The sequence below is a fragment of the Coenobita brevimanus genome, chromosome 31, assembly GCF_032717465.1.
Source record: "Coenobita brevimanus isolate Jiangsu-jjx chromosome 31, ASM3271746v2, whole genome shotgun sequence".
NCBI classification, from domain to species: domain Eukaryota; kingdom Metazoa; phylum Arthropoda; class Malacostraca; order Decapoda; family Coenobitidae; genus Coenobita; species Coenobita brevimanus.
The window spans coordinates 26202770-26222152 of NC_136984.1; the positions used below are offsets into that span (position 1 = coordinate 26202770).

At 42.0% G+C, this 19383-nt stretch overlaps 1 long non-coding RNA gene across 1 annotated transcript in view; it reads left to right on the forward strand.

Moving 5' to 3' along the window:
- Positions 1 to 1260: 1260 nt before the first annotated feature.
- Positions 1261 to 19383, forward strand: part of LOC145395430 (uncharacterized) — a 29629-nt gene continuing 11506 nt past the window's right edge. Inside the window, exons 1-2 of the long non-coding RNA XR_013896613.1 lie at positions 1261 to 1384; positions 14388 to 14491. This is a non-coding gene — a long non-coding RNA (uncharacterized LOC145395430). The remainder of the gene's footprint in view (positions 1385 to 14387; positions 14492 to 19383) is intronic.

Genomic DNA, 19383 nt, shown 5'->3' on the forward strand with positions numbered 1-19383 from the left:
TCTTTGAAAGAAGTGATAAGAAACAAGGACGTGAGCATGGATGTTAAAAAAGTTAATGCATGACAGTAGTGTGGTACAACTCTAACGTATGGAAGTGAAGCTTGGGCCATGTTGGCAGGACACAGGTCAAGAGAGGAGTTATTTGAGAGGAGCATGTGGAGTTCACATGGAGATATAGACTGACAAATGAAGAAGTGAGGAAGCGTTGTGGTGTGGATGTGGATAAGATAGGAAGAGTTAGGAGATACACACTGAGGTGGTTTGGCCATGTGGAGAGGATCGAGAGCAAGAGACTGACGAGGAGAGTGTATGTGAGTGACGTGGAGGGGGAGAGGGGGAGGGGAAGCAAAGGGTGAGATGGAGGGATGGAGTGGAGAGGTATATGAGAGAGGGGGGTGTAAGTTGAGATCAGGGCAGTGAAATGGCGGAGGACAGGGCGACATGGAGGCGATTTGTTTGTGGCCATCCCTTACGGGATTAGGGCGTCTACCAATAGATGATAGAGAGAAAATGTATATAATGTCAGTTTTGTTCAGTTTTCTTTCTATAATCTTCCGTTCTCTGCATTCAGGATAAGCTAACTTCCAACTGGAGGGGTTAGAATGCCATCTTCATACAACCCGAGATCCTTCCAGAGTTTAATAAAATCGTCTAATGTTACCAAGGTTACAGTATATAAACGTCATTGTACTGAAGGATCTAAGTTGTATCTAACTGAATGAGCTCTTACCTTCACGCATAATTCGCTACACATTGACAGCCGAGTGAAGAATGACTTATAGAGAAAATATCTAAATTATTATCATTACCAACTACTGCCGAGACTGGGTTAATTTTACGATATAATATTAGGCAGGAATGAATATTGCCGTCCTCTCAGCGGACCTTCTGTAAACAGGAATGTAAGTGACATGGTACTTAATATTGGTCTCTCATTAGCTAGCTTACGAGTACTGTTACGTTGCCTTACGGTTAGTTTAGGCACATTACGCTGAATGTGAGTGGATTAACTCTTTATGTTTTGTTGATCAACAAATTTATTGTGTTTTCATTATTTTCCAAAAAAAAAAAAAATTGCCACCCAGACATAACCTACAAAACCTCACCCAATACGAAACAATATAACTGTGACCTACTCTGCTGCAAACGGCCATATCACTCATTTCGTCACAGTAGGGAAGGTCCTCGGATTTCCATCTTGTTATAAGGGGAGGTGGCTGTGTTATGTTCACATACTTAAGATCAACATTTCCACAGGTCCTGAGTAAGCTTCACGGTGAGATGGACAACCAGACGTATGCAGTCTTTCCTCGCATTTTATTCGAATGTTCAGAGGTGCTCAAGCTCGGTATCAGCTATGAAGGCTTCCCTGCTACACTGGCTGGTGAGATCTCTATTCCTATGATTCGTCCACGTTAACATGGTCTTTTTTTCTTTTTTTTTCAGCCTATCTCACGTAGCTCACTGATAGAAGTAGACAGTGTTATGGCTGTGCATCTTTCCATGGCACGTCTTCGGGACTAACACCATAATTTAGTGTTTATATCTTCTAACAGCTCAGAGGCAGAATAAGATATTGCTACAGGATCATATATTTCCTCACCACCTCTTGGTGTCCAGCATCATATTCTACTGCTTATATTTTGTTACATCTCGGAGGCAAAATAAGAACGCTGTGGCACCATATTTTTTCCACATCTTAGTGACTAGCACCATATTTATACTGGAAGGATGGCAATTTTACCACGAGCTAAAATGGTCAGTTACGATGACGTCATATTTATATCATTATTACTGCCTCTAGTGGATTATATTTGGATTATGGGAGGTGTTTTGAATGACAGGAAAGAAATTAAGCCTTCAATAACCACTTCACTTCTTGGATCGTGTCTTTAGATGAATTAAATTGTCTGGGAAAAGCAAGAATAAGATAAGCATGATGTACAGTCTGCACCAAATATCCTTTCGCTTCATATGCTTCTTTCTCAACAAACACTGAAAGTCAGAGTGGTGAACCCGAAGCATCCGACACTGATGACTTTACTTAGCCACATATCAGTGAGGACTTTGGATGCCGATTGTACACTCACCCACAAAAGTCTTTTTTTCGAACCCCATAAATGTGCGAGCAGGTTTGTCGAACCTGCAAGGAGACTCACGCGTATCTGGGAACAGTGTCAGTGGGGTTGAGGGTATTGCGGATGGAGGGAGTGGTGCAGTAGTGGGCGAATTATATGCTGCAGTCATGGTATTGTGTAGCTTTTCCTGCTCTTGGCTTTGTTCTATGAAAACAATGGAGATGGAAAGGAATAATGAAATTTATTATATATTACTACAGTACATGCTAAAACAGACATGCAACTTATAGAAAATCAAGTTGAGCTGCAACAGGGAGGTTCCTCCTGCCCTCCCCGCACACTCCCCGTCCACCATAATACTACCTTGGTTCCCACCACCAGACTCCATTTCCTTGGGCAGCTGTATAGCACATAGTTGACAAAACATTACAACATAATAACAAAACAAAGACTTGTCGGTTCACATGTCTGTAATATGAGACGATGTAGCAGAACTTCATTTTGTGGCGACATCTGAAACCTTTACAGTAGTTATGTGTCAAACCACCTATTAACCAGAAACAGTGCAGGTTGGTCATGGTGGGGAGTCTAAACTCTGGTATAGACCACAGATGTGACGCATTGTGAAGAAGCATGGTGAAGGAAGGTGTAAGCACCACAATTGTCCGGCAAAGTCACGAAGTAAGGGAGCCATGGCTGTTGATTATAATATAGATTCATTTTACGATTACCGTGGCACAAAAAGGTAGTCATAATCAAACTCTCAGTGTTTTACACTGCTGGTTAATAGGAATTAATGCCTAGTATTCAGGTATTTCAAAATATCTCCCATGCACTGCTTGTGGAAACTGACCACCCATAGTTATGTTGTTTCCCAAGTAGTGCAGAGACAAAACCTACGTCAAATTTTGGCATAATGGTCCAAAATGTGTTTGTCATGTAATCATATTATAAGTAAAGCAGCGTTTAACTTTTCATTATATTCAGTATTCATGCACTGATATATATGTTTACTAATCTTCCCCCAGTTATTTCAGTAAAAAAGGAATAAGTAAACAATTTATAATCTTGCAATTTATTCTATTTTACGGTTATAGTAAATTTAATATGAAACTCACATTTCTCAAAAAAAATTAACAGTAATGGAGAATAATGCATTTGCTATGCTGTCTCCCAATGAATGCAGTGCCTCCAGTCAACGTCAGAAATAAATAGTATTTTATATTATAGTCAGGAAATGTAGAAATTACCATGTGATTAGTCAGAATGCTTACAAGGCAAACATTTATATATCTGAATATTACTCCATATAGGTTGAGGTTTTCTACACCTGACAAAATGCTATGACCTGCAGCAGTATCAAAGGAAAAGCATTAGTAGGATAAAACATGTATTACACTGTGGTGAGTTACACAAAGTTGTTTCCATAATTGCCTATCCAACATGAACTATGCTTCTAATACGATGTCCAGCCACCGTGTGCAGAAACGACCTCATCTAATCTGTTTAGCACTGACTGGACAAGATTCAAACAAACACTAGGACGACGTCTAATACGTTCCCAAACCTCCTGAGCATGAATTTCCAAAGCTTGCCTAATGGGTTGCTCACCAATATCCCAGTTGCGACACATAATTACCCATCGGTTCTCTATGGGATTAAGGTCGCACGATTTTGCTGGCCACCTTAGAGGCTGTAATAGAGGTTCCTCCTGCCCTCCCCGCACAGTCCCCGTCCACCATAATACTGCCTTGATTCCCACCACCTGACTACATTTCCTTGGGCAGCTGTATAGCACATAGTTGACAAAACATTACGACATAATAACAAAACAAACATTGCCTTATTGGTTCACATGTTTGTAATATGAGACGATGTAGCAGAACCTTATTTTGTGGCGACACCTGAAACCTTACAGTAATTGTCAAACCACCTATTAACCAGAAACAATGCAAGTTGGTGGTGGTGGAGAGTGTAAACTCGAATATATATATATATATATATATATATATATATATATATATATATATATATATATATATATATATATATATAATGATTTGACTGTCTGTCATATATATAATCCTTGGTCTTCATTTTCCTTACATAACAAAAATATACTGAGTCTATACCAGAGTTTAGACTCCCCACCATCACCAACCTGCACTGTTTCTGGTTAATAGGTGGTCTGACACTTAACTACTGTAAAGGTTTCAGATGTCGCCACAAAATAAAGTTCTGCTACATCGTCTCATATTACAGACATGTGAACCGACAAGTCTTTGTTTTGTTATTATGTTGTAATGTTTTTCCCCTGGGGGTAGGGGGGCTTCAAGAATACTCCACCCAGTATCCCTGCTTGTCGTACGAGGGTTGGTGGTGGGTTAGTGCCCCACCCCGTAAAAAGAACTAACTAAAAAAGCGAATAAAGTGCCTCGGACCCGGACGGACCATACGTTGACGACTAAGGAATGGACAAAGGACATTCTGAGGGTGGAAACATGGAATGTGAGAGGAGTGAATGATGAAGTGAAAGAGAGAGAGAGATTGTTCAGGTGCTTGAGGATGCAAAAGTGGATATATGTGGATTGACTGAAACTAAATGGCAGGGGTGAAAGGGTGAGAGAATTTGAATATGGTTTAGGTATATGTGCTGGAGTCAATGAGAATGAGAGGGCAAGAGAGGGAGTATGTCTGATGATAAGCAAGAAGTGGAAGGAGAATATAAGAGAGTATGGAACAGTTAGTGCAAGGATTGTATGGGTGAGGATGAAAGTAGGTATACAAGCATGGGTGATTGTATGTGTGTATGCTCCAACAGAGGATCGAGTGGCAAGAGTGAAAGATGAGTTTTGGGCGAGAGAAGAACCATATATGGACAAGTTTGAGAGGAGCGAGAGAGTGCTGTTGATTGGAGACATGAATGGCAAAGTTGGGAATGTACGAGTGGATGGAGTGGTTGGTCAGTGGGGTGTGCCAGCTGAAGTAGATGGGAATGGTAGTGCTTTGGTGGACATCTGTGCTTGTAAGGGGTTGGCAATAGCCAACACCTACTTTCGTCATAAGATGATCCACCGGTATACATGGAGAGTAATGAGGAGGATGGATGGTGAACTTGTTGAACGAAAGGCAATGATAGACTACGTGTGTGTGGATGAGCGAATGAGAAAACAAGTGTTGGATGCAAGAGTGTGGAGAGGGTGGGGGAATGGAGTCTCGGACCATCACTTAGTGATGGCCAAGGTAGAGCTGCAAAGAAAGTGGTTGAGGAGACGAAGGGGAAGACAGGAGGAAGCAGCTCCTGTGAGAAGAGTGGAGAAATTGCAAGATAGTGAGAAAATGACAAAGTAGAAGAGCATAGTGGAAGAAAGATTGGGAAGGTATGAGCTAGAGCAGATGGAAGGGATGGAAGACGTATGTAAGATATTCACGGAAGAGATAGGCGCAGCGTGTGAGGTGGTTTGTGGAGTGAGGAGGAGATGCAAGGGTGTGCAAGGGACAGCATGGTAGAATGATGAGGTGAAACGAGCTGTAGAACAAAAGGAGAAGGCATATAATGAATGGTTAGTGAGTAGAGGTAGGGGAGAAGATGAGAAAGAGAAGATAGAGGTATATGTGAGCAGGAGAAGGGAGGTTAAGAGACTGGTGAAGGAGAGTAAGAAGAAAGTGGATGAAGAGCTTGGGAGGAATCTGAGTGTGAAATGGAGGGAGAGTAAGAAATTGTTTTGGAAGGAGGTAAAGAAAGTAAGGCAGTGTGAAAGGGGAAATAGTAGAGGAGTGAAAGACAGGAATAATAGATTGTTGGTGGAGAAAAGAGAGAAATTGAGGAGATGGAAAGAGCACTTTGAGGATTTGTTGAATGTAGAGAGTGAGAGCAGGGTGAGTATAAGTGGTTGGGGAATGGCTGGGAGAAGAAGAGATGAGAGGAAGGAGGAAGAGATCAGTAGGGCAAAAGTAGTGGAAGCGATGAAGATTAAGTTGGGAAAGGCCCCAGGAATTGATGGAGTGTGTGGTGAAATGCTTAGGTATGTAGGTGAGATTGTTGTGGAGTGGATATGGAAGTTGTGTAGATTGGCTTGGGAAGAGGGAAGGGTTCCAGACGACTGGAAATCAGGTATAATTGTTCCTTTATACAAAGGAAAAGGGGAGAGAGAAGTATGTGGTAACCATAAGGGTATTTGCCTTCTTAGTGTGACTGGTAAAATATATGGTAGAATACTCATTGATAGAGTTAGGCATATGACAGAGGAGCTAGTTGGAGAAGAACAAGGGGGATTTAGGAAGGGAAAAGGGTGTGTAGATCAGATATTTGTTATAAGATGTTTAGTGGAGAAGTATCTAGAGAAGGGAAGGAAAGTGTATGCTGCCTTCATGGACTTGGAGAAAGCTTATGACAGAATAGATAGGCGAGGTATGTGGAAGGTATTAAGAATATATGGAGTGGAGGGGAAATTGTTGAGTGCTGTGAAGAGTATATACGAGGGAACTAGGGCTACGGTGCGAGTGAATGGTGAGCTGAGTGAGTTCTTTGATCTCAATGTGGGACTGAAACAGGGTTGTGTGATGTCTCCATGGCTGTTTAATATATACATGGATGGGGTTGTAAAGGAGGTGCAATGTAGGGCAGTGGATGTGGGGGTGGCTCTAATGAATGAGGGTGAGATTTGGAAGATTCCGGTGTTGCTGTTTGCTGATGATACAGTATTGTTGAGTGAAGATGAATGGGAGTTGCAAGGTTTGATGAATGAATTTGGGGCAGCGTGTAGGAGGAGGAATCTGAAAGTTAATGTAAACAAAAGTAAAGTTATGGTGTTTGAGAGGAATGAAGTCACAGAACGCACAGTGAGGTTGGATGGTGAGGATATGGAGAATGTGAGTGCATTGAAGTACTTGGGTAGTGTGATGAGTAAGGATGGAACTTTGGGGGATGAAGTGCGTGAAAGGGTACAGCAGGGAAGTAAGGTTGTTGGTTCACTGAAAGCAGTGATGAGAAATAGGGAGGTGAGTATGGAAGTTAAGAAGTCACTGCATGATGGTGTTGTGATCCCTACCCTGACGTATGGAAGCGAGGCGTGGTCCTTGCAAGAGGGGAGCAAGTCAAGACTGAGAGCAGTGAAAATGAATTACTTGAGAGGAGCATGTGGAGTGACGTGGAGGGACAGGTTGACGAATGAAGAAGTGAAGGAGCGTTTTGGGGTAGATGTGGATGTGGTTGAGAAGATTAGGAGAAATACACTGAGGTGGTTTGGACATGTGAAGAGAATGGAGAATGAAAGACTGACTAAGAGGGTGTATGTAGGTGAGGTGGAGGGAGGGAAAGGGAGGGGTAGACCGAGGATGAGGTGGAGGGATGGAGTAGAGAGGTATATGAGGGAGGGGGGGTGAGCTGGGGGGAGGGTAGTCAAATGGTGGGTGACAGAGTGACTTGGAGGCGTTTTGTCTGCGGCCACCCTTTGCGGGATTAGGGCGTCGGGATATAGATAGATAGATAGATGTTTTGTCAACTATGTGCTATACAGCTGCCCAAGGAAATGGAGTCAGGTGGTGGGAACCAAGGCAGTATTATGGTGGACGGGGAGTGTTCGGGGAGGGCAGGAGGAACCTCCCTGTTGCAGCTCAACTTGATTTTCTATAAGGTACAAGTCTGTTTCAGCATGTACTGTAGTAATATATAATAAATTTCATTATCCCTTTCCATCTCCATTGTTTTCATAGAGGAAAGCCAAGAGCAGGAAAAGCTAGACAATAACATGACTGCAGCATATAATTCTACTACTGCACCACCCCCTCCATTCCCAATACCCCCAACCCCAACTGACACTGTTCCCAGATACGCGTGAGTCTCCCTGCAGGTTCGACAAATATGCTCTCACATTTATGGGGTTCGAAAAAAAAGACTTTTGTGGGTGAGTGTGCAGTACATTGCCTGGCTTACATGGCTTTACAGCTACCCTGGCTACTGAGTACTTTCCTCTAATGTGCCTGGACTTCAAAGTCTCTCTCTCTCTCTCTCTTACCATAGCTGTTAAGTTCTTTCCTCGCAGTTTCATAAATAGTCTGTTTTATAACGTTAATGAGGTGAATTTTACATATTTATTTCTAATTACATTTTGGTAACCCACAAAACCTGTCCTCCTCCTCACATACCATACAAGTAAACTCTGCCTTTTAAAATTTGTATTGAATTAATCTGTCTGTATCTTCAATGACGAGTTGTAAAAATAAATTAACATTAGGATGTGGTGTTAGTATGTAAATTGCTATTGGAAGGGTTTAGACCCTCATTTTTGTCTTTGTTACAAAGTTATAGGAAATAACCTGCAACAAGACTTCAGCATCAGAGAAATTACCAATATGCCGGGAATCGAACCCGGGACTCTCAGGTGAGAGCCAGGCAGCATACCACTACACCACGACCAGGTAAAAGTTAACTCACGTTGTCACAATCTTGTAACCAACGTCCCTCCGCCCCCACTGTGGGCATCAAGAGGATGAGTTAACCCCCTGGCACTCGGGCAAGTAGATGCTTTTAATCTATCCCAAACACTTACGGCAAGTCAGAATGAAGAGAGAACCTGTATTTTTTTCACAGGAAAAAGTTTTAACACAGAAACAAAGCAAAAGCAAAATAGTATCCGTTTGTAGTGTTAAAACTACCATATTAAATTGGACGAAATGAAGTTTTACGGATATAGTTTTTTTTTACTGGTTATTTAAAACAATTCAAAGTTTCAGAATGGGATCTTGCCGAATCATACTACAAACGGATACTATTTTGCTTTTGCTTTGTTTCTGTGTTTTTCCCTTCTCGGCTGAATCTCTTAAATTCTTCAATACGGTGACATCGACTTTGTTCAATGCCTTCCGTCACTAAGCGATGGTATTCAGAGTGGCATGCACCCTTGTAGTGAAGCGATCAATGGAGGTTATATCTAATCCTGCAATTCTCAAAACAAGAAAAATATATAAATATCTCTCCTCCGTTAAATACACTTGTCTTAATATGGCCAAGGAACCATGTATCATGGCATTTTTGGGACGTTGCGAGGATGTTTACCTTGTGACAACCCCCTCATACATCCCTCGATACGCCTTCAGCAAAGAATACTTCTTTAGTGTACTTGGGTGGGATTCTCAGACACATGCAGGATCTATTCCCTGTCCTAACTTACATTTGTTTTGCAGGAGGAACTAGAGGTTCTGGAAGATCCTCACTCTCCTTGCTTTGTCCTTCCTCACCCTATGAGTGTGATTACATTCAGCTTAAGACTGGCTTTGTGTTATCTAAGGGTTAACACTATTCTTGTAAAGCGGTCACTGTATGAATATGATTACATTTAGTTTAGGATTGGTTTTGTGTTATCTGTGGGTTACCATTGAGCCATTAAAGCAGTGACTCTACGAGTATGATTACATTCGACTTAGGACTGGTTCCGTGTTATCTCAGGGTTAACACTGTCCCTGTAAAGTAGTCACGGTGAGAGAATGACTACATTCAGCTTAGGATTGGCTTCGTGTTAGGGATAACACTGCCTGTGAAGCAGTCACTCTATGAGTATGATTTCATTCAGCTTAGGTTTGGCTTTTGTTATGTGATGGTTAACACTGTGGCTGTAAGGCAGTTACTCTGTGAGCATGGGTCATCGAAACAGAGCTGGAGATGCAGAAACAATGGTAGACACAATATGGTTTTCGTATTCGAAGAGGTAACTTAATGTTTTTCCTGCTAATAATAGAAGATTTACCTACCAACAAAGCTCTAGGCCCAGATGGAACTCCGCCAATTGTTTTGAGAAAGTGTTCCCCTGAACTTGCCTCTGTTCTTGCAAAATTATTCAGACTATGCATACGTACTTCTTCATTCCCTAATTTGTGGAAAGAAGCCAATATCCACCAAATTCCAGAGAAAGGAAGTTCCTCTGACCCCTCTGATTACAGACCAATTGCTGTCACATCTTCTCTTGGTAAGGTTTTTGAAATTGTAATTAATAAGTACATAGTTAAACGTCTTCAATCCAACAACTTAATTAGTGATAGACAATATGGTTTTCGCCAAGAGAGATCCACCATTGACATACTCAATCTCCTAACTCATACCATCCATCAATCAGTTGACCTACATGGTGAAACTCATTCAGTAGCCCTGGATATTTCTAAAGCTTTCGACAGAGTGTGGCACAGTTCCCTGTTGTCCAAACTCCCTTGCTATGGACTAAACTCTTTTGTTCCTTTGATTTCCTATCTCAGCAATAGAAAAATAAGAGTAAAAGTAGATGATGTATATTCCACTTTCCACTCAGTTAATGCCGGCGTGCCGCAAGGATCAGTTCTGGCACCAACCCTGTTCCTCGTTCATATTAATGATCTTTTATCTGTCAACCACAATCCCATCCATTCATATGCAGATGATTCAACACTTCATAGTTCACTGACACTCAGACATCCATTTGCAAAGTCCAATATCTCTAACTCTCATCTCAGTACAGCCATCTCCTTAAATCAAGACTTATCCACCATCAGTGAATGGGGACAAAACAACCTCGTCTCATTTAATGCTAATAAAACAAAATATATACAATTTACTAATAGGCAGGTATTGCCAGAATCGTATATTACCTTCAATGCTACAAATCTTCCCATTGCCAAAAGTATTGAAATTCTTGGCGTCTAACTTAACAGTGCCCTCAGCTGGACCTCTTATGTTAGATCACTTGCTAAAACCGCCTCAAAGAAACTTGGATTATTGTACAGAGTCCTTAACTTCTTCACTGACGAGCAGTTAGTTATAATTTATAAGAGTCATGTGCACTCTCAGCTTGAATACTGCTCACCCTTGTGGAGCAGATGTGGAGAGATTGCATTAAAACAAGTAGACAAAATTCAGAACAAAGCTGTTAGAATTATTAATATCCCTGCTATTACTAATAAACTACCTCCCCTACAAGTAAGAAGGAATGTTGCCTCCCTTGCGTTATTTTACAGATATTTCTATAGCAAATGCTCAGACGAAGTTGCGTCCATGCTGCCACCTCTCCATGCCTTCCCTCGTGCTACACGGGCAGCTGGCAGCGCTCATGACTGGAATGTCACTCAGCCATACTGCAGAACTTCTGTCTATCAGAATTCTTTCATTCCCCGAACTGCATCTCGCTGGAACTCGCTTCCCCAGAGATGTTTCCCTCCAGACTTCAACCTATTGTTGTTCAAGTCTAACTGTTACAGATATTTTATGAACAGCGGACACCAGCAATCTGGTGCATGGATTTGTTTTTATTCATTTGTTTTTCCTTCCTCTGTGTTGTTATTAAAAAAAAAAAAATAACTGTGACTCGAGAGATTATATTCCAGGATTCATATTACAAACCTATACATTTTCGACTGAGAAGAGAAGAGCCTTAACATTTTGCAAGCTGACATCTGGCTGGTTGTCCAAGTGCATTCATTTGTATCGATGTATTTTTAATAATGTGTTCAGCAGGAAAAGCAAACAAAATGTCGTGATGTACACAATGGATTTTATTAACCGACATTTCGACATTTCCTTAATATCATCTTCAGTGGTCTAAAATGATAAAATTATTAAGATTACTTATATGTAAATAAAAAAGTGCTTAAAAGATACAGCAGTAGTAAATAAGAGAATTAAGCTATGTTTAAGGGGTAGGATGATATTCTTAAGTTGGGGCTTATGCAATTTAATATACAAGGACTCTAAGATCCTTACCATGTCATAGAGCAACTATCAAGTATTTTAAAATATTCACCTTTAAGACGGGTATCACACTGAACACTTGTATTCCTCACACCTGAATAAGGTGGTGACTGAAGCCTAAACCTGTTCTGCCAGACTAACCCATCAGTTCGGGGGTGCGTGTGTTGAAGGCAAGGAATGTACTGCCAATATACCCTGTCTGGCAACTAGGGCAGGGGAATAAGTAAACTACCGACGAACGCAAGTCAACTGGCAGAGAGTCCTTAAACCGAAAGAAAGACCCAACTTTGAAAGAACTAAGGTGAACCAAACGAAAATCTATACTAGGGTAAAATTTTGATAAACTCTTAAACAAATTTTGTTCTATTTTGCTGAAATCTTTCCTTGATAAGGCAAAGTTAAGTAGGCTACCTTCATGTTCACTGTAGGGGAACACTGTTTGGGTTGGTATCTATAGTTCAGGAAAATAATACACCAGTTTATCAAACAAATGTGCACTAAATCCTCTATTCACAAAATATTTCATCAAAAAAGTTACTTCACTATGAAAATGGGCGTAGGTAGATGACAGACAAAAAGCTCTGTGAGTAAGGGTCTTTATAGCACTGATCATGTATCTGATATGACTGAAACTTAAAAAGGCTTGTTCCCAAACCTGAAAGGGCTGCAAAGCAGAAAATAGAAAAAAGTTTACCATTGCTTTTCGAAATCGCTTAATCTAAAAAAGAAAGTTGATTATTTTTCTCCGTCTCTAGTGTGAAGGAAATGTTTTTATGCTGTCTGTTGAGGTATTCTAAGAATTTCAACGCACATTCATTAGCTTTAAATAGTACTAGAGTGTCATCCACATACCGCCAATATAAAATGGGTTAAAATTTGACGGACATCCGTCTAGCCACGTTTTCTCATGGTAGAAAAGAAAAATGTTCACCACTATGGGTCCTAATGGTGAACCCATCTCAACCCCATTAACTCGTTTATACAAATTTTCATTGAAAAGAACAAGGACAAAGTGTTAATACCTCCTTAAAAACAGATTGTCTCACACGATTACAAATATCAATTCCCTGATATACTAATGGCAAACAAATATAGTTTCGTCCAAAGGCAGATCAGTAAAAATAGATTTAATATCAAAACTACATAAAAAATAAGACTCGGATATTGGTCAGTGGAAAAGGAAAGTGGCCAATTCGTAAGAATTCTTTAGTGTAAACTCGTTATTGGTAAATGGTATTAACAATGGTGCTAGAAATTTTGCTAACTTACGAAGCCGTCTAACTGGCAGCCATGATGGGACGTAACAGAACAGATCCTATATGAAGTTCAGGGAGACCATACATGATACCAGGGGTAGAACCTGTAGCTCCCAGTGAGTGAGAGGTTTCTTCGGCTATTACATTTAGTGTGGCGAGTTTGTTGATGAATCTGTTTATTTTGTCCTCTACCCTGGTTGTTATGAGATATATATCTTCATATAACTATAAAAGAGCGTTGTGGTGTGGATGTGGATGTGATACGAAGCGTTATGAGGAACACACTGAGGTGGTTTGGCCATGTGGAGAGGATGGAGGGTGAGAGACTGACGAAGAGAGTGTATGTGAGTGAGGTGGAGGGGGGAAGAGGGAGGGGGAAGCCGAAGATGAGATGGAGGGATGGGGTGGAGAGGTATATGAGAGAGGGGTGTGTGAGTTGGGAGCAGGGCAGTGAAATGGCGGGGGACAGGGCAACGTGGAGGCGATTTGATTGTGGCCACCCCAAACGGGATTAAGGCGTCTGGCAATAGATAGATAGATAGATATAACTTGGCAAACTGGTCCATATGTTCTGCATCCCAATTCTCAGATGTCAAGGGGATGGTTCAGGCAGCGATCCCAGGCAGTGCCTGCCCAGCATCGTTATCTGCTTCCTATAAAGCTGTTCGGGATTTTCATCCATGAATATATGGCTGGTTGCCAATTTAAGCAGTTAAAAAGGTGTTTGCGGTCCTCACAACAGCAGTCTGAGCCGTCACCGCAGCACAAGAGGACTTTGAATTTTAATCTCTGGAATCCTCTATATATCCCTTAATCATGAGATTTTATATTCCTTTTTCTTCACACCACCACTTGCTTCATCATCTACCCGTACACCTGTCATCACCAAAGCCCCAACACGAACTCCTCCAAAAACATCGACAACCACTACCACCTTTTAAACCACCACCTCTGCCTACATCACTATCACAACCGGCAGAACCACATGATCTCCACAGACTGTCAGAGCCACCAATACCCTTTGCAGCACCCACCACTCTCTTCATTACACTACCACCTCCTCACCCCCATCCCACTTCAACCATCACCATCGCACTAACTCCACCTACATCATTATCACAACCAGCTCCTCCACATAATCTCCACGAACTGTCAGAACCATCAACAGCCCCTGTAGCATCCACCACTCCCTTCCATATACTACCACTTTCTCTCCCTTATCCCACCCCATACACCACCACCACCACCACCACTAACTTCCACCACTACCACCACTACTACCACAGTCTCACATACATCGTCAATGTCCAGTCAGTTAATGTTCCCTATGTTCCATGCCAGAACTGCAGTCAAAGTGTCTCAGTCTGGACGAAGCGGATGCGTTGGGGCTCACTCTTAGGACTCGCTATCTTCAGTACAGATGTGCAGCCTACAGACTGGACTGGGTAAGACCACTTAATTCTGTCCATCTTTGCTGGATTGACTCCTTTGGTTAGGCATAATAACTCTTAGAATCGGATGACTTCTTGTGTATTTTAATCCCTTTAACTTACAGGCTTTATTATCCAGCTTAGCAAGGACTTCTATGGCTGTCAAACAGGACAGTATGGTTCATGTTAGTTCTGCTTGCATTGTTGGATTTGCAGCTTTTGTTCAGGAGAATATTTCCTTCAGTCATGTGATATCTGTCGGTATTATTTTCCTGCTACTCCCACATGATTCTGTTCACCTTAGAAACATTTTTGTGGGGCCTTCAAACTATATAAGGTAAGATGGTTTGGTTAACACTGTGCTGTTGTGACGACTTTCTTTTTTTTCAGTAACATAAAATTTTATACTCACTGGCAGAGTGGTTCACAGACTGAAGGTCATGACCTCATGGGGGCCTAGCCTATTTTCTCAAGGGACCAATAATGTAACATTTAGAGTCAGGAGTCACTGGTGAGAGAATTTCATAACAAATTTTCCACAGGTGAAATTTACGAGAATATTATTTTTTATCAACCGTCACGTGCTGCATACACCAGAAGACAATGAAAGATGAACTGTTCGACTTTTGAAGTGACTCATTTGCAAGTGAAAGTTTTTGGAGATCAGAGCCTGATGAAGTTTTGTGTAAACATTGATTGGCTGTGTAGGTGTTAGTCAGTCTCGTCTGTTTTTCTGTGCAAAACTTTTTATATATATTTTTTTAACTGTTCAGCATGAGATTGATGAACTGCTTACAATGATGGTTTCTTGTGCCTGCAATGAAGTCACTTCTGTGTCTTGTAACAATGAAAGTTCAATCGAACCACCGAGCTTTTTATTCATTTTCTGAGTGTTCTTGTACTTATGCACATACATCGCGTCTCTATTTTTAATAACCCAATGATGTAGTTGTATTTTGGTCCGGGGCCACAAAACGAAAAGTCTGGGAACAACTGCATTAGCATAATATCTATCTTTACGCAACGTTGGGTCTGGTTAGTACTTGGATGGGTGACCGCCTGGGAACACCAGATGCTGTTGGCATCCCTACGTGTCAAGTGGGGTTGGTGGAGGATTAGTGCCCCTCCCTGTAAAACAATTAACTCTAAGCCTTTGACCACCCCATTTGGGATACATGGCGTCTGGCAATGAATATCTTACCCATGTCAAGGTATAATTTCTGTTTTAGTCTCATGTAAGACGTTTTCATTCAAACTGGACAAAGTAAGATGACCTGGTTTTACCTATTTCTGCTGAACTGGCTCCTTGAGATCAGTCTAAATACCTTTTCAATATGACGATGTCTTTTGCATTTTATTACTGCTTGCTCCAGATGTTTATATTCAGATTAAAGAGACTTGTCTGGTCATTGAACAGGCCAGATTACAGGAAGCTGATTCTGCCATTCCTTATTGCACTGATTCCTTTTATTCATTATACAAATAGTATCTTACTTGCAACAGAGTAACTCTATATTTAGCCCCAGGAATCAAATGACCCCTCTCCCGGTGACGACCAGAGCTGCCAGAAACCACTGACTGACTCACATCTTCATTTCTGCAACATTCGTGGCCTTACCTCTAACTTTCGCTCTGTTGAGCACCACCTCTCCTCCTCTAAATCTCACCTTCTTTTCCTAACTGAGACTCAGCTGTTTGAGGCAGCTGACAGCAAATCCTTTTCTGTATCCTCCTACTTTCTTTATACTCATTTCAAAGCCAAAGTGTTTGTTGTGTATATATACAGTATACGCAATGACTTATCTTGCTCTCGTGTTCCTCAACTCGATTCTTCTGAATTCACTACACTCTGGCTTCTGCTTTCTTGTCATTCTCTGACTTAATATATCTGCTTTGTTTACTTGTCCCCTAATTCTACTGACTATCTAAAATTCTTTGACTATCTTACTTCTATGATGGAACACATTCTATCAAAATCTCCTTTCTCTGAAATCTCCATTCTAGGAGATTTCAGTGTTCACCAACACCTTTGGCTCTCCTCTCCTTTTACTGATCCACTTGGTGAACAAGACTACATCTTTCCTATCCTTAACCCCTAAATACCGAAGCACGTCAATCTACGTCTTGACCATTTCAGCCCTCTCCGCTGAATCAACAATATAGTGCACCTTGTAAAAAATTGCCTGCACATTGCTCTGCCCCAATTGTGACGTATATCCCTTCAAGCCAATGAGACCTAACCACTCCGGCCTCGGGTTGGGTGATCTGGCCACTCTGGGGGCAGGGGGGTCAACCCCCCTCTCAGTCCACCAATGCCTGAATGTTTCGTCATCTGTTACGTAATAACCCCCTCTGAAGACCCTCCCACCCCTCTGTACGTCCCAGTAGGACGTTGTTAGTTGAAGTTTACCCCTCCCCCAACCACGAGGCCCATTCCATCCCTCTCCAGCCCCCCCCCACCTTCCCCCCCTACCTTGTATACCCCCACCTACCCTACCCCCTCCCTCCCTTTTGGCTCCATACAACCCTCCTACCCCCAGTAAACCATCGTGTGATAGCGAGGACGCAGCTTGGCTTGCTTTCCCCCCTCATGCCTCCCCTCCCCCACTCCCCCCACCCCCAACACATGTACACGTGCTTTATATGTATTGCCTCGATGTTTTTTTTTCTTCCCTGGGCCTTTTTGTACCTGAACCTAATAAATGCTTCTCTGTATACTATTCTATACATGCAATCACGTGCAATCACAGGCATCTGAGCACCAGCCCCCCCCCACCACCCCTCCACCTCAGTACATCTATACTCTCCATATGTGAATTTTATCCCTACACCTGCAAACACACCTGCTTGCATGGTTGATATGTTAATCACATAGATTTTGTTTGTTTCAACTAGCCAAATTGGTTGTTACCATAAATGATCTCCCAAGGTTCAATGTACTCGTTGTGGGCCTTCTCCCCGATAGAATTTTATCTCCCCACACGTACACACATCAGCTTTCATAGTAGTTGGTCAAAAACAAACTAATGTGCTCTACTTTGATGAGAAACGATGGTCTTATCCAACCTCTATACCTACAAACCTTCTCCCCACAGGGTACTTTTTCTCCCCAAGGGCAAGTAAGCTCCCCACACCCCAAAACACCTGTTCCCGGGCTTGGTGTAACATATGATATTGCAATGACCTATTTCAGTAATAGAAATAGGTAGTTATCAAAACTATGGGGGGCTTCAAAAATTTTTGGGGGTAACTATTATATTTTTTTTCAACTTTGACCCTCTATTGTGCAGTAACCATTAGGCCTAGGGGAGTGCCAGTTGCGCTAACAGGTGTGTAATTTCTTCCTCTTTAGCCAGAACATATTGATTTTCCCCTTGGTGAAAGTCGAAAAAACACCCCTGAAGTGGGACTCCAGTGGCAGACGAGCCAGATCGAATTGCGATATTTAGGGATTAATGACTTAGAGCAGCTTGTACAGCACCCTACCCATATCCCTGACCGTCTTGGGGAGACCTCCAGCATAACTGACTTCTTCCTTACAAGTAATCCTTCTGCTTACACTGTTAATCTTTTCTCTCCGTTGGGCTCCTCCAACCACAACCTTATTACCTTAACCTGTCCTATTGCTCCAGTACGACCTGTGGACCCTCCAAAGAAACGTCGTCTGTGGCACTTTGGAGCTGCGGACTGGGAGACCCTCAGGCAGTACTTCTTTGATTTTCCATGGAATGGTTATTGCTTCCATGGTCGGGAGACATTGAGTGTGCCTTGCACATTACGGAGGTTACACTCTCAGGCATGGAAGCATACATTCCTTTCTCATACCCTTTGACTAATGCAAGAAAGCCTTGGTTTAATCGCACTTGTTTTATGCTGTCTGCAACAAGGAGAGGGCCTATAAAAGGTACCAGAGCCAACCCACCCCTGAATCACATCTTTTTTACGTTTCTGCCCTGAATCGTGCTAAGTCTGTTCATTGCACTGCTAAAAATAATTTCATTCATAATAAATGCTCTCAACTCTCCAACTCAAATTCTTTCCGCTCCTTTTGGCACCTTGCCAAAACCTTTCTAACAACTTTACCTCATCATCCTTCCCTCCTCTTTTCTACTCTCGTAGCTATTTCTTTTACTGATGAAGCAGATCTCTTTGCTCAGACTTTCTCCTCCAATTCCACCTTAGACGATTCCGGTGCTGTTCCTCCATCACTTTCCCCCTCTGACTTCCACATGGTCGACATTAAAATTATTTGAGTTGATGTATTTTCTGCCATCACAGGCCTCAGTACTAACAAGGCATATGGGCTTGATGGAGTCCCTCCTGTTGTCCTCAAGAACTGTGCTTCTGTGCATATACCCTGCTGTAAACTCTTTCGCCTTTGTCTATCAACTTGTACCTTTCCTTCTTGCTGGAAGCTTGCTCTCATTCAGCCAGTCCCAAGGAAGGGTGACCATTCCCAACCCTCTAACTATCGTCCAATTACTTTAACATCCTGTATTTCAAAAGTTTCCGAGTCAATTCTTAACAGAAAAATTTAAAAGCATCTTTCCTATCACAACCTTCTTTCTAATTATCAGTATGGGTTCCGTCAGGGACATTCCACTTGCGTTCTTCTCACCTACCTTTCAGACTCCTGGTCATCCTCCGTTCGGGACTTTGGCAAAAGCTTTGCCGTTGCACCTGACATCTCAAAGGCTTTCGATCGAGTCTGGCATAAATCTTTAGTTTCCAAACTGCCCATTTACGGTTTCTCTCCTTCTAGCTGTGCCTTCATATATAGCTTCCTTTCTGGTCGTTCTATAGCTGCTGTTGTAAACGGCCATCATTCTTCTCCTAGATCTATGAACAGTGGTGATCCTCAGGGCTCTGTCCTATCACCAACTCTCTTCCTTTTATTCAATAAGGTG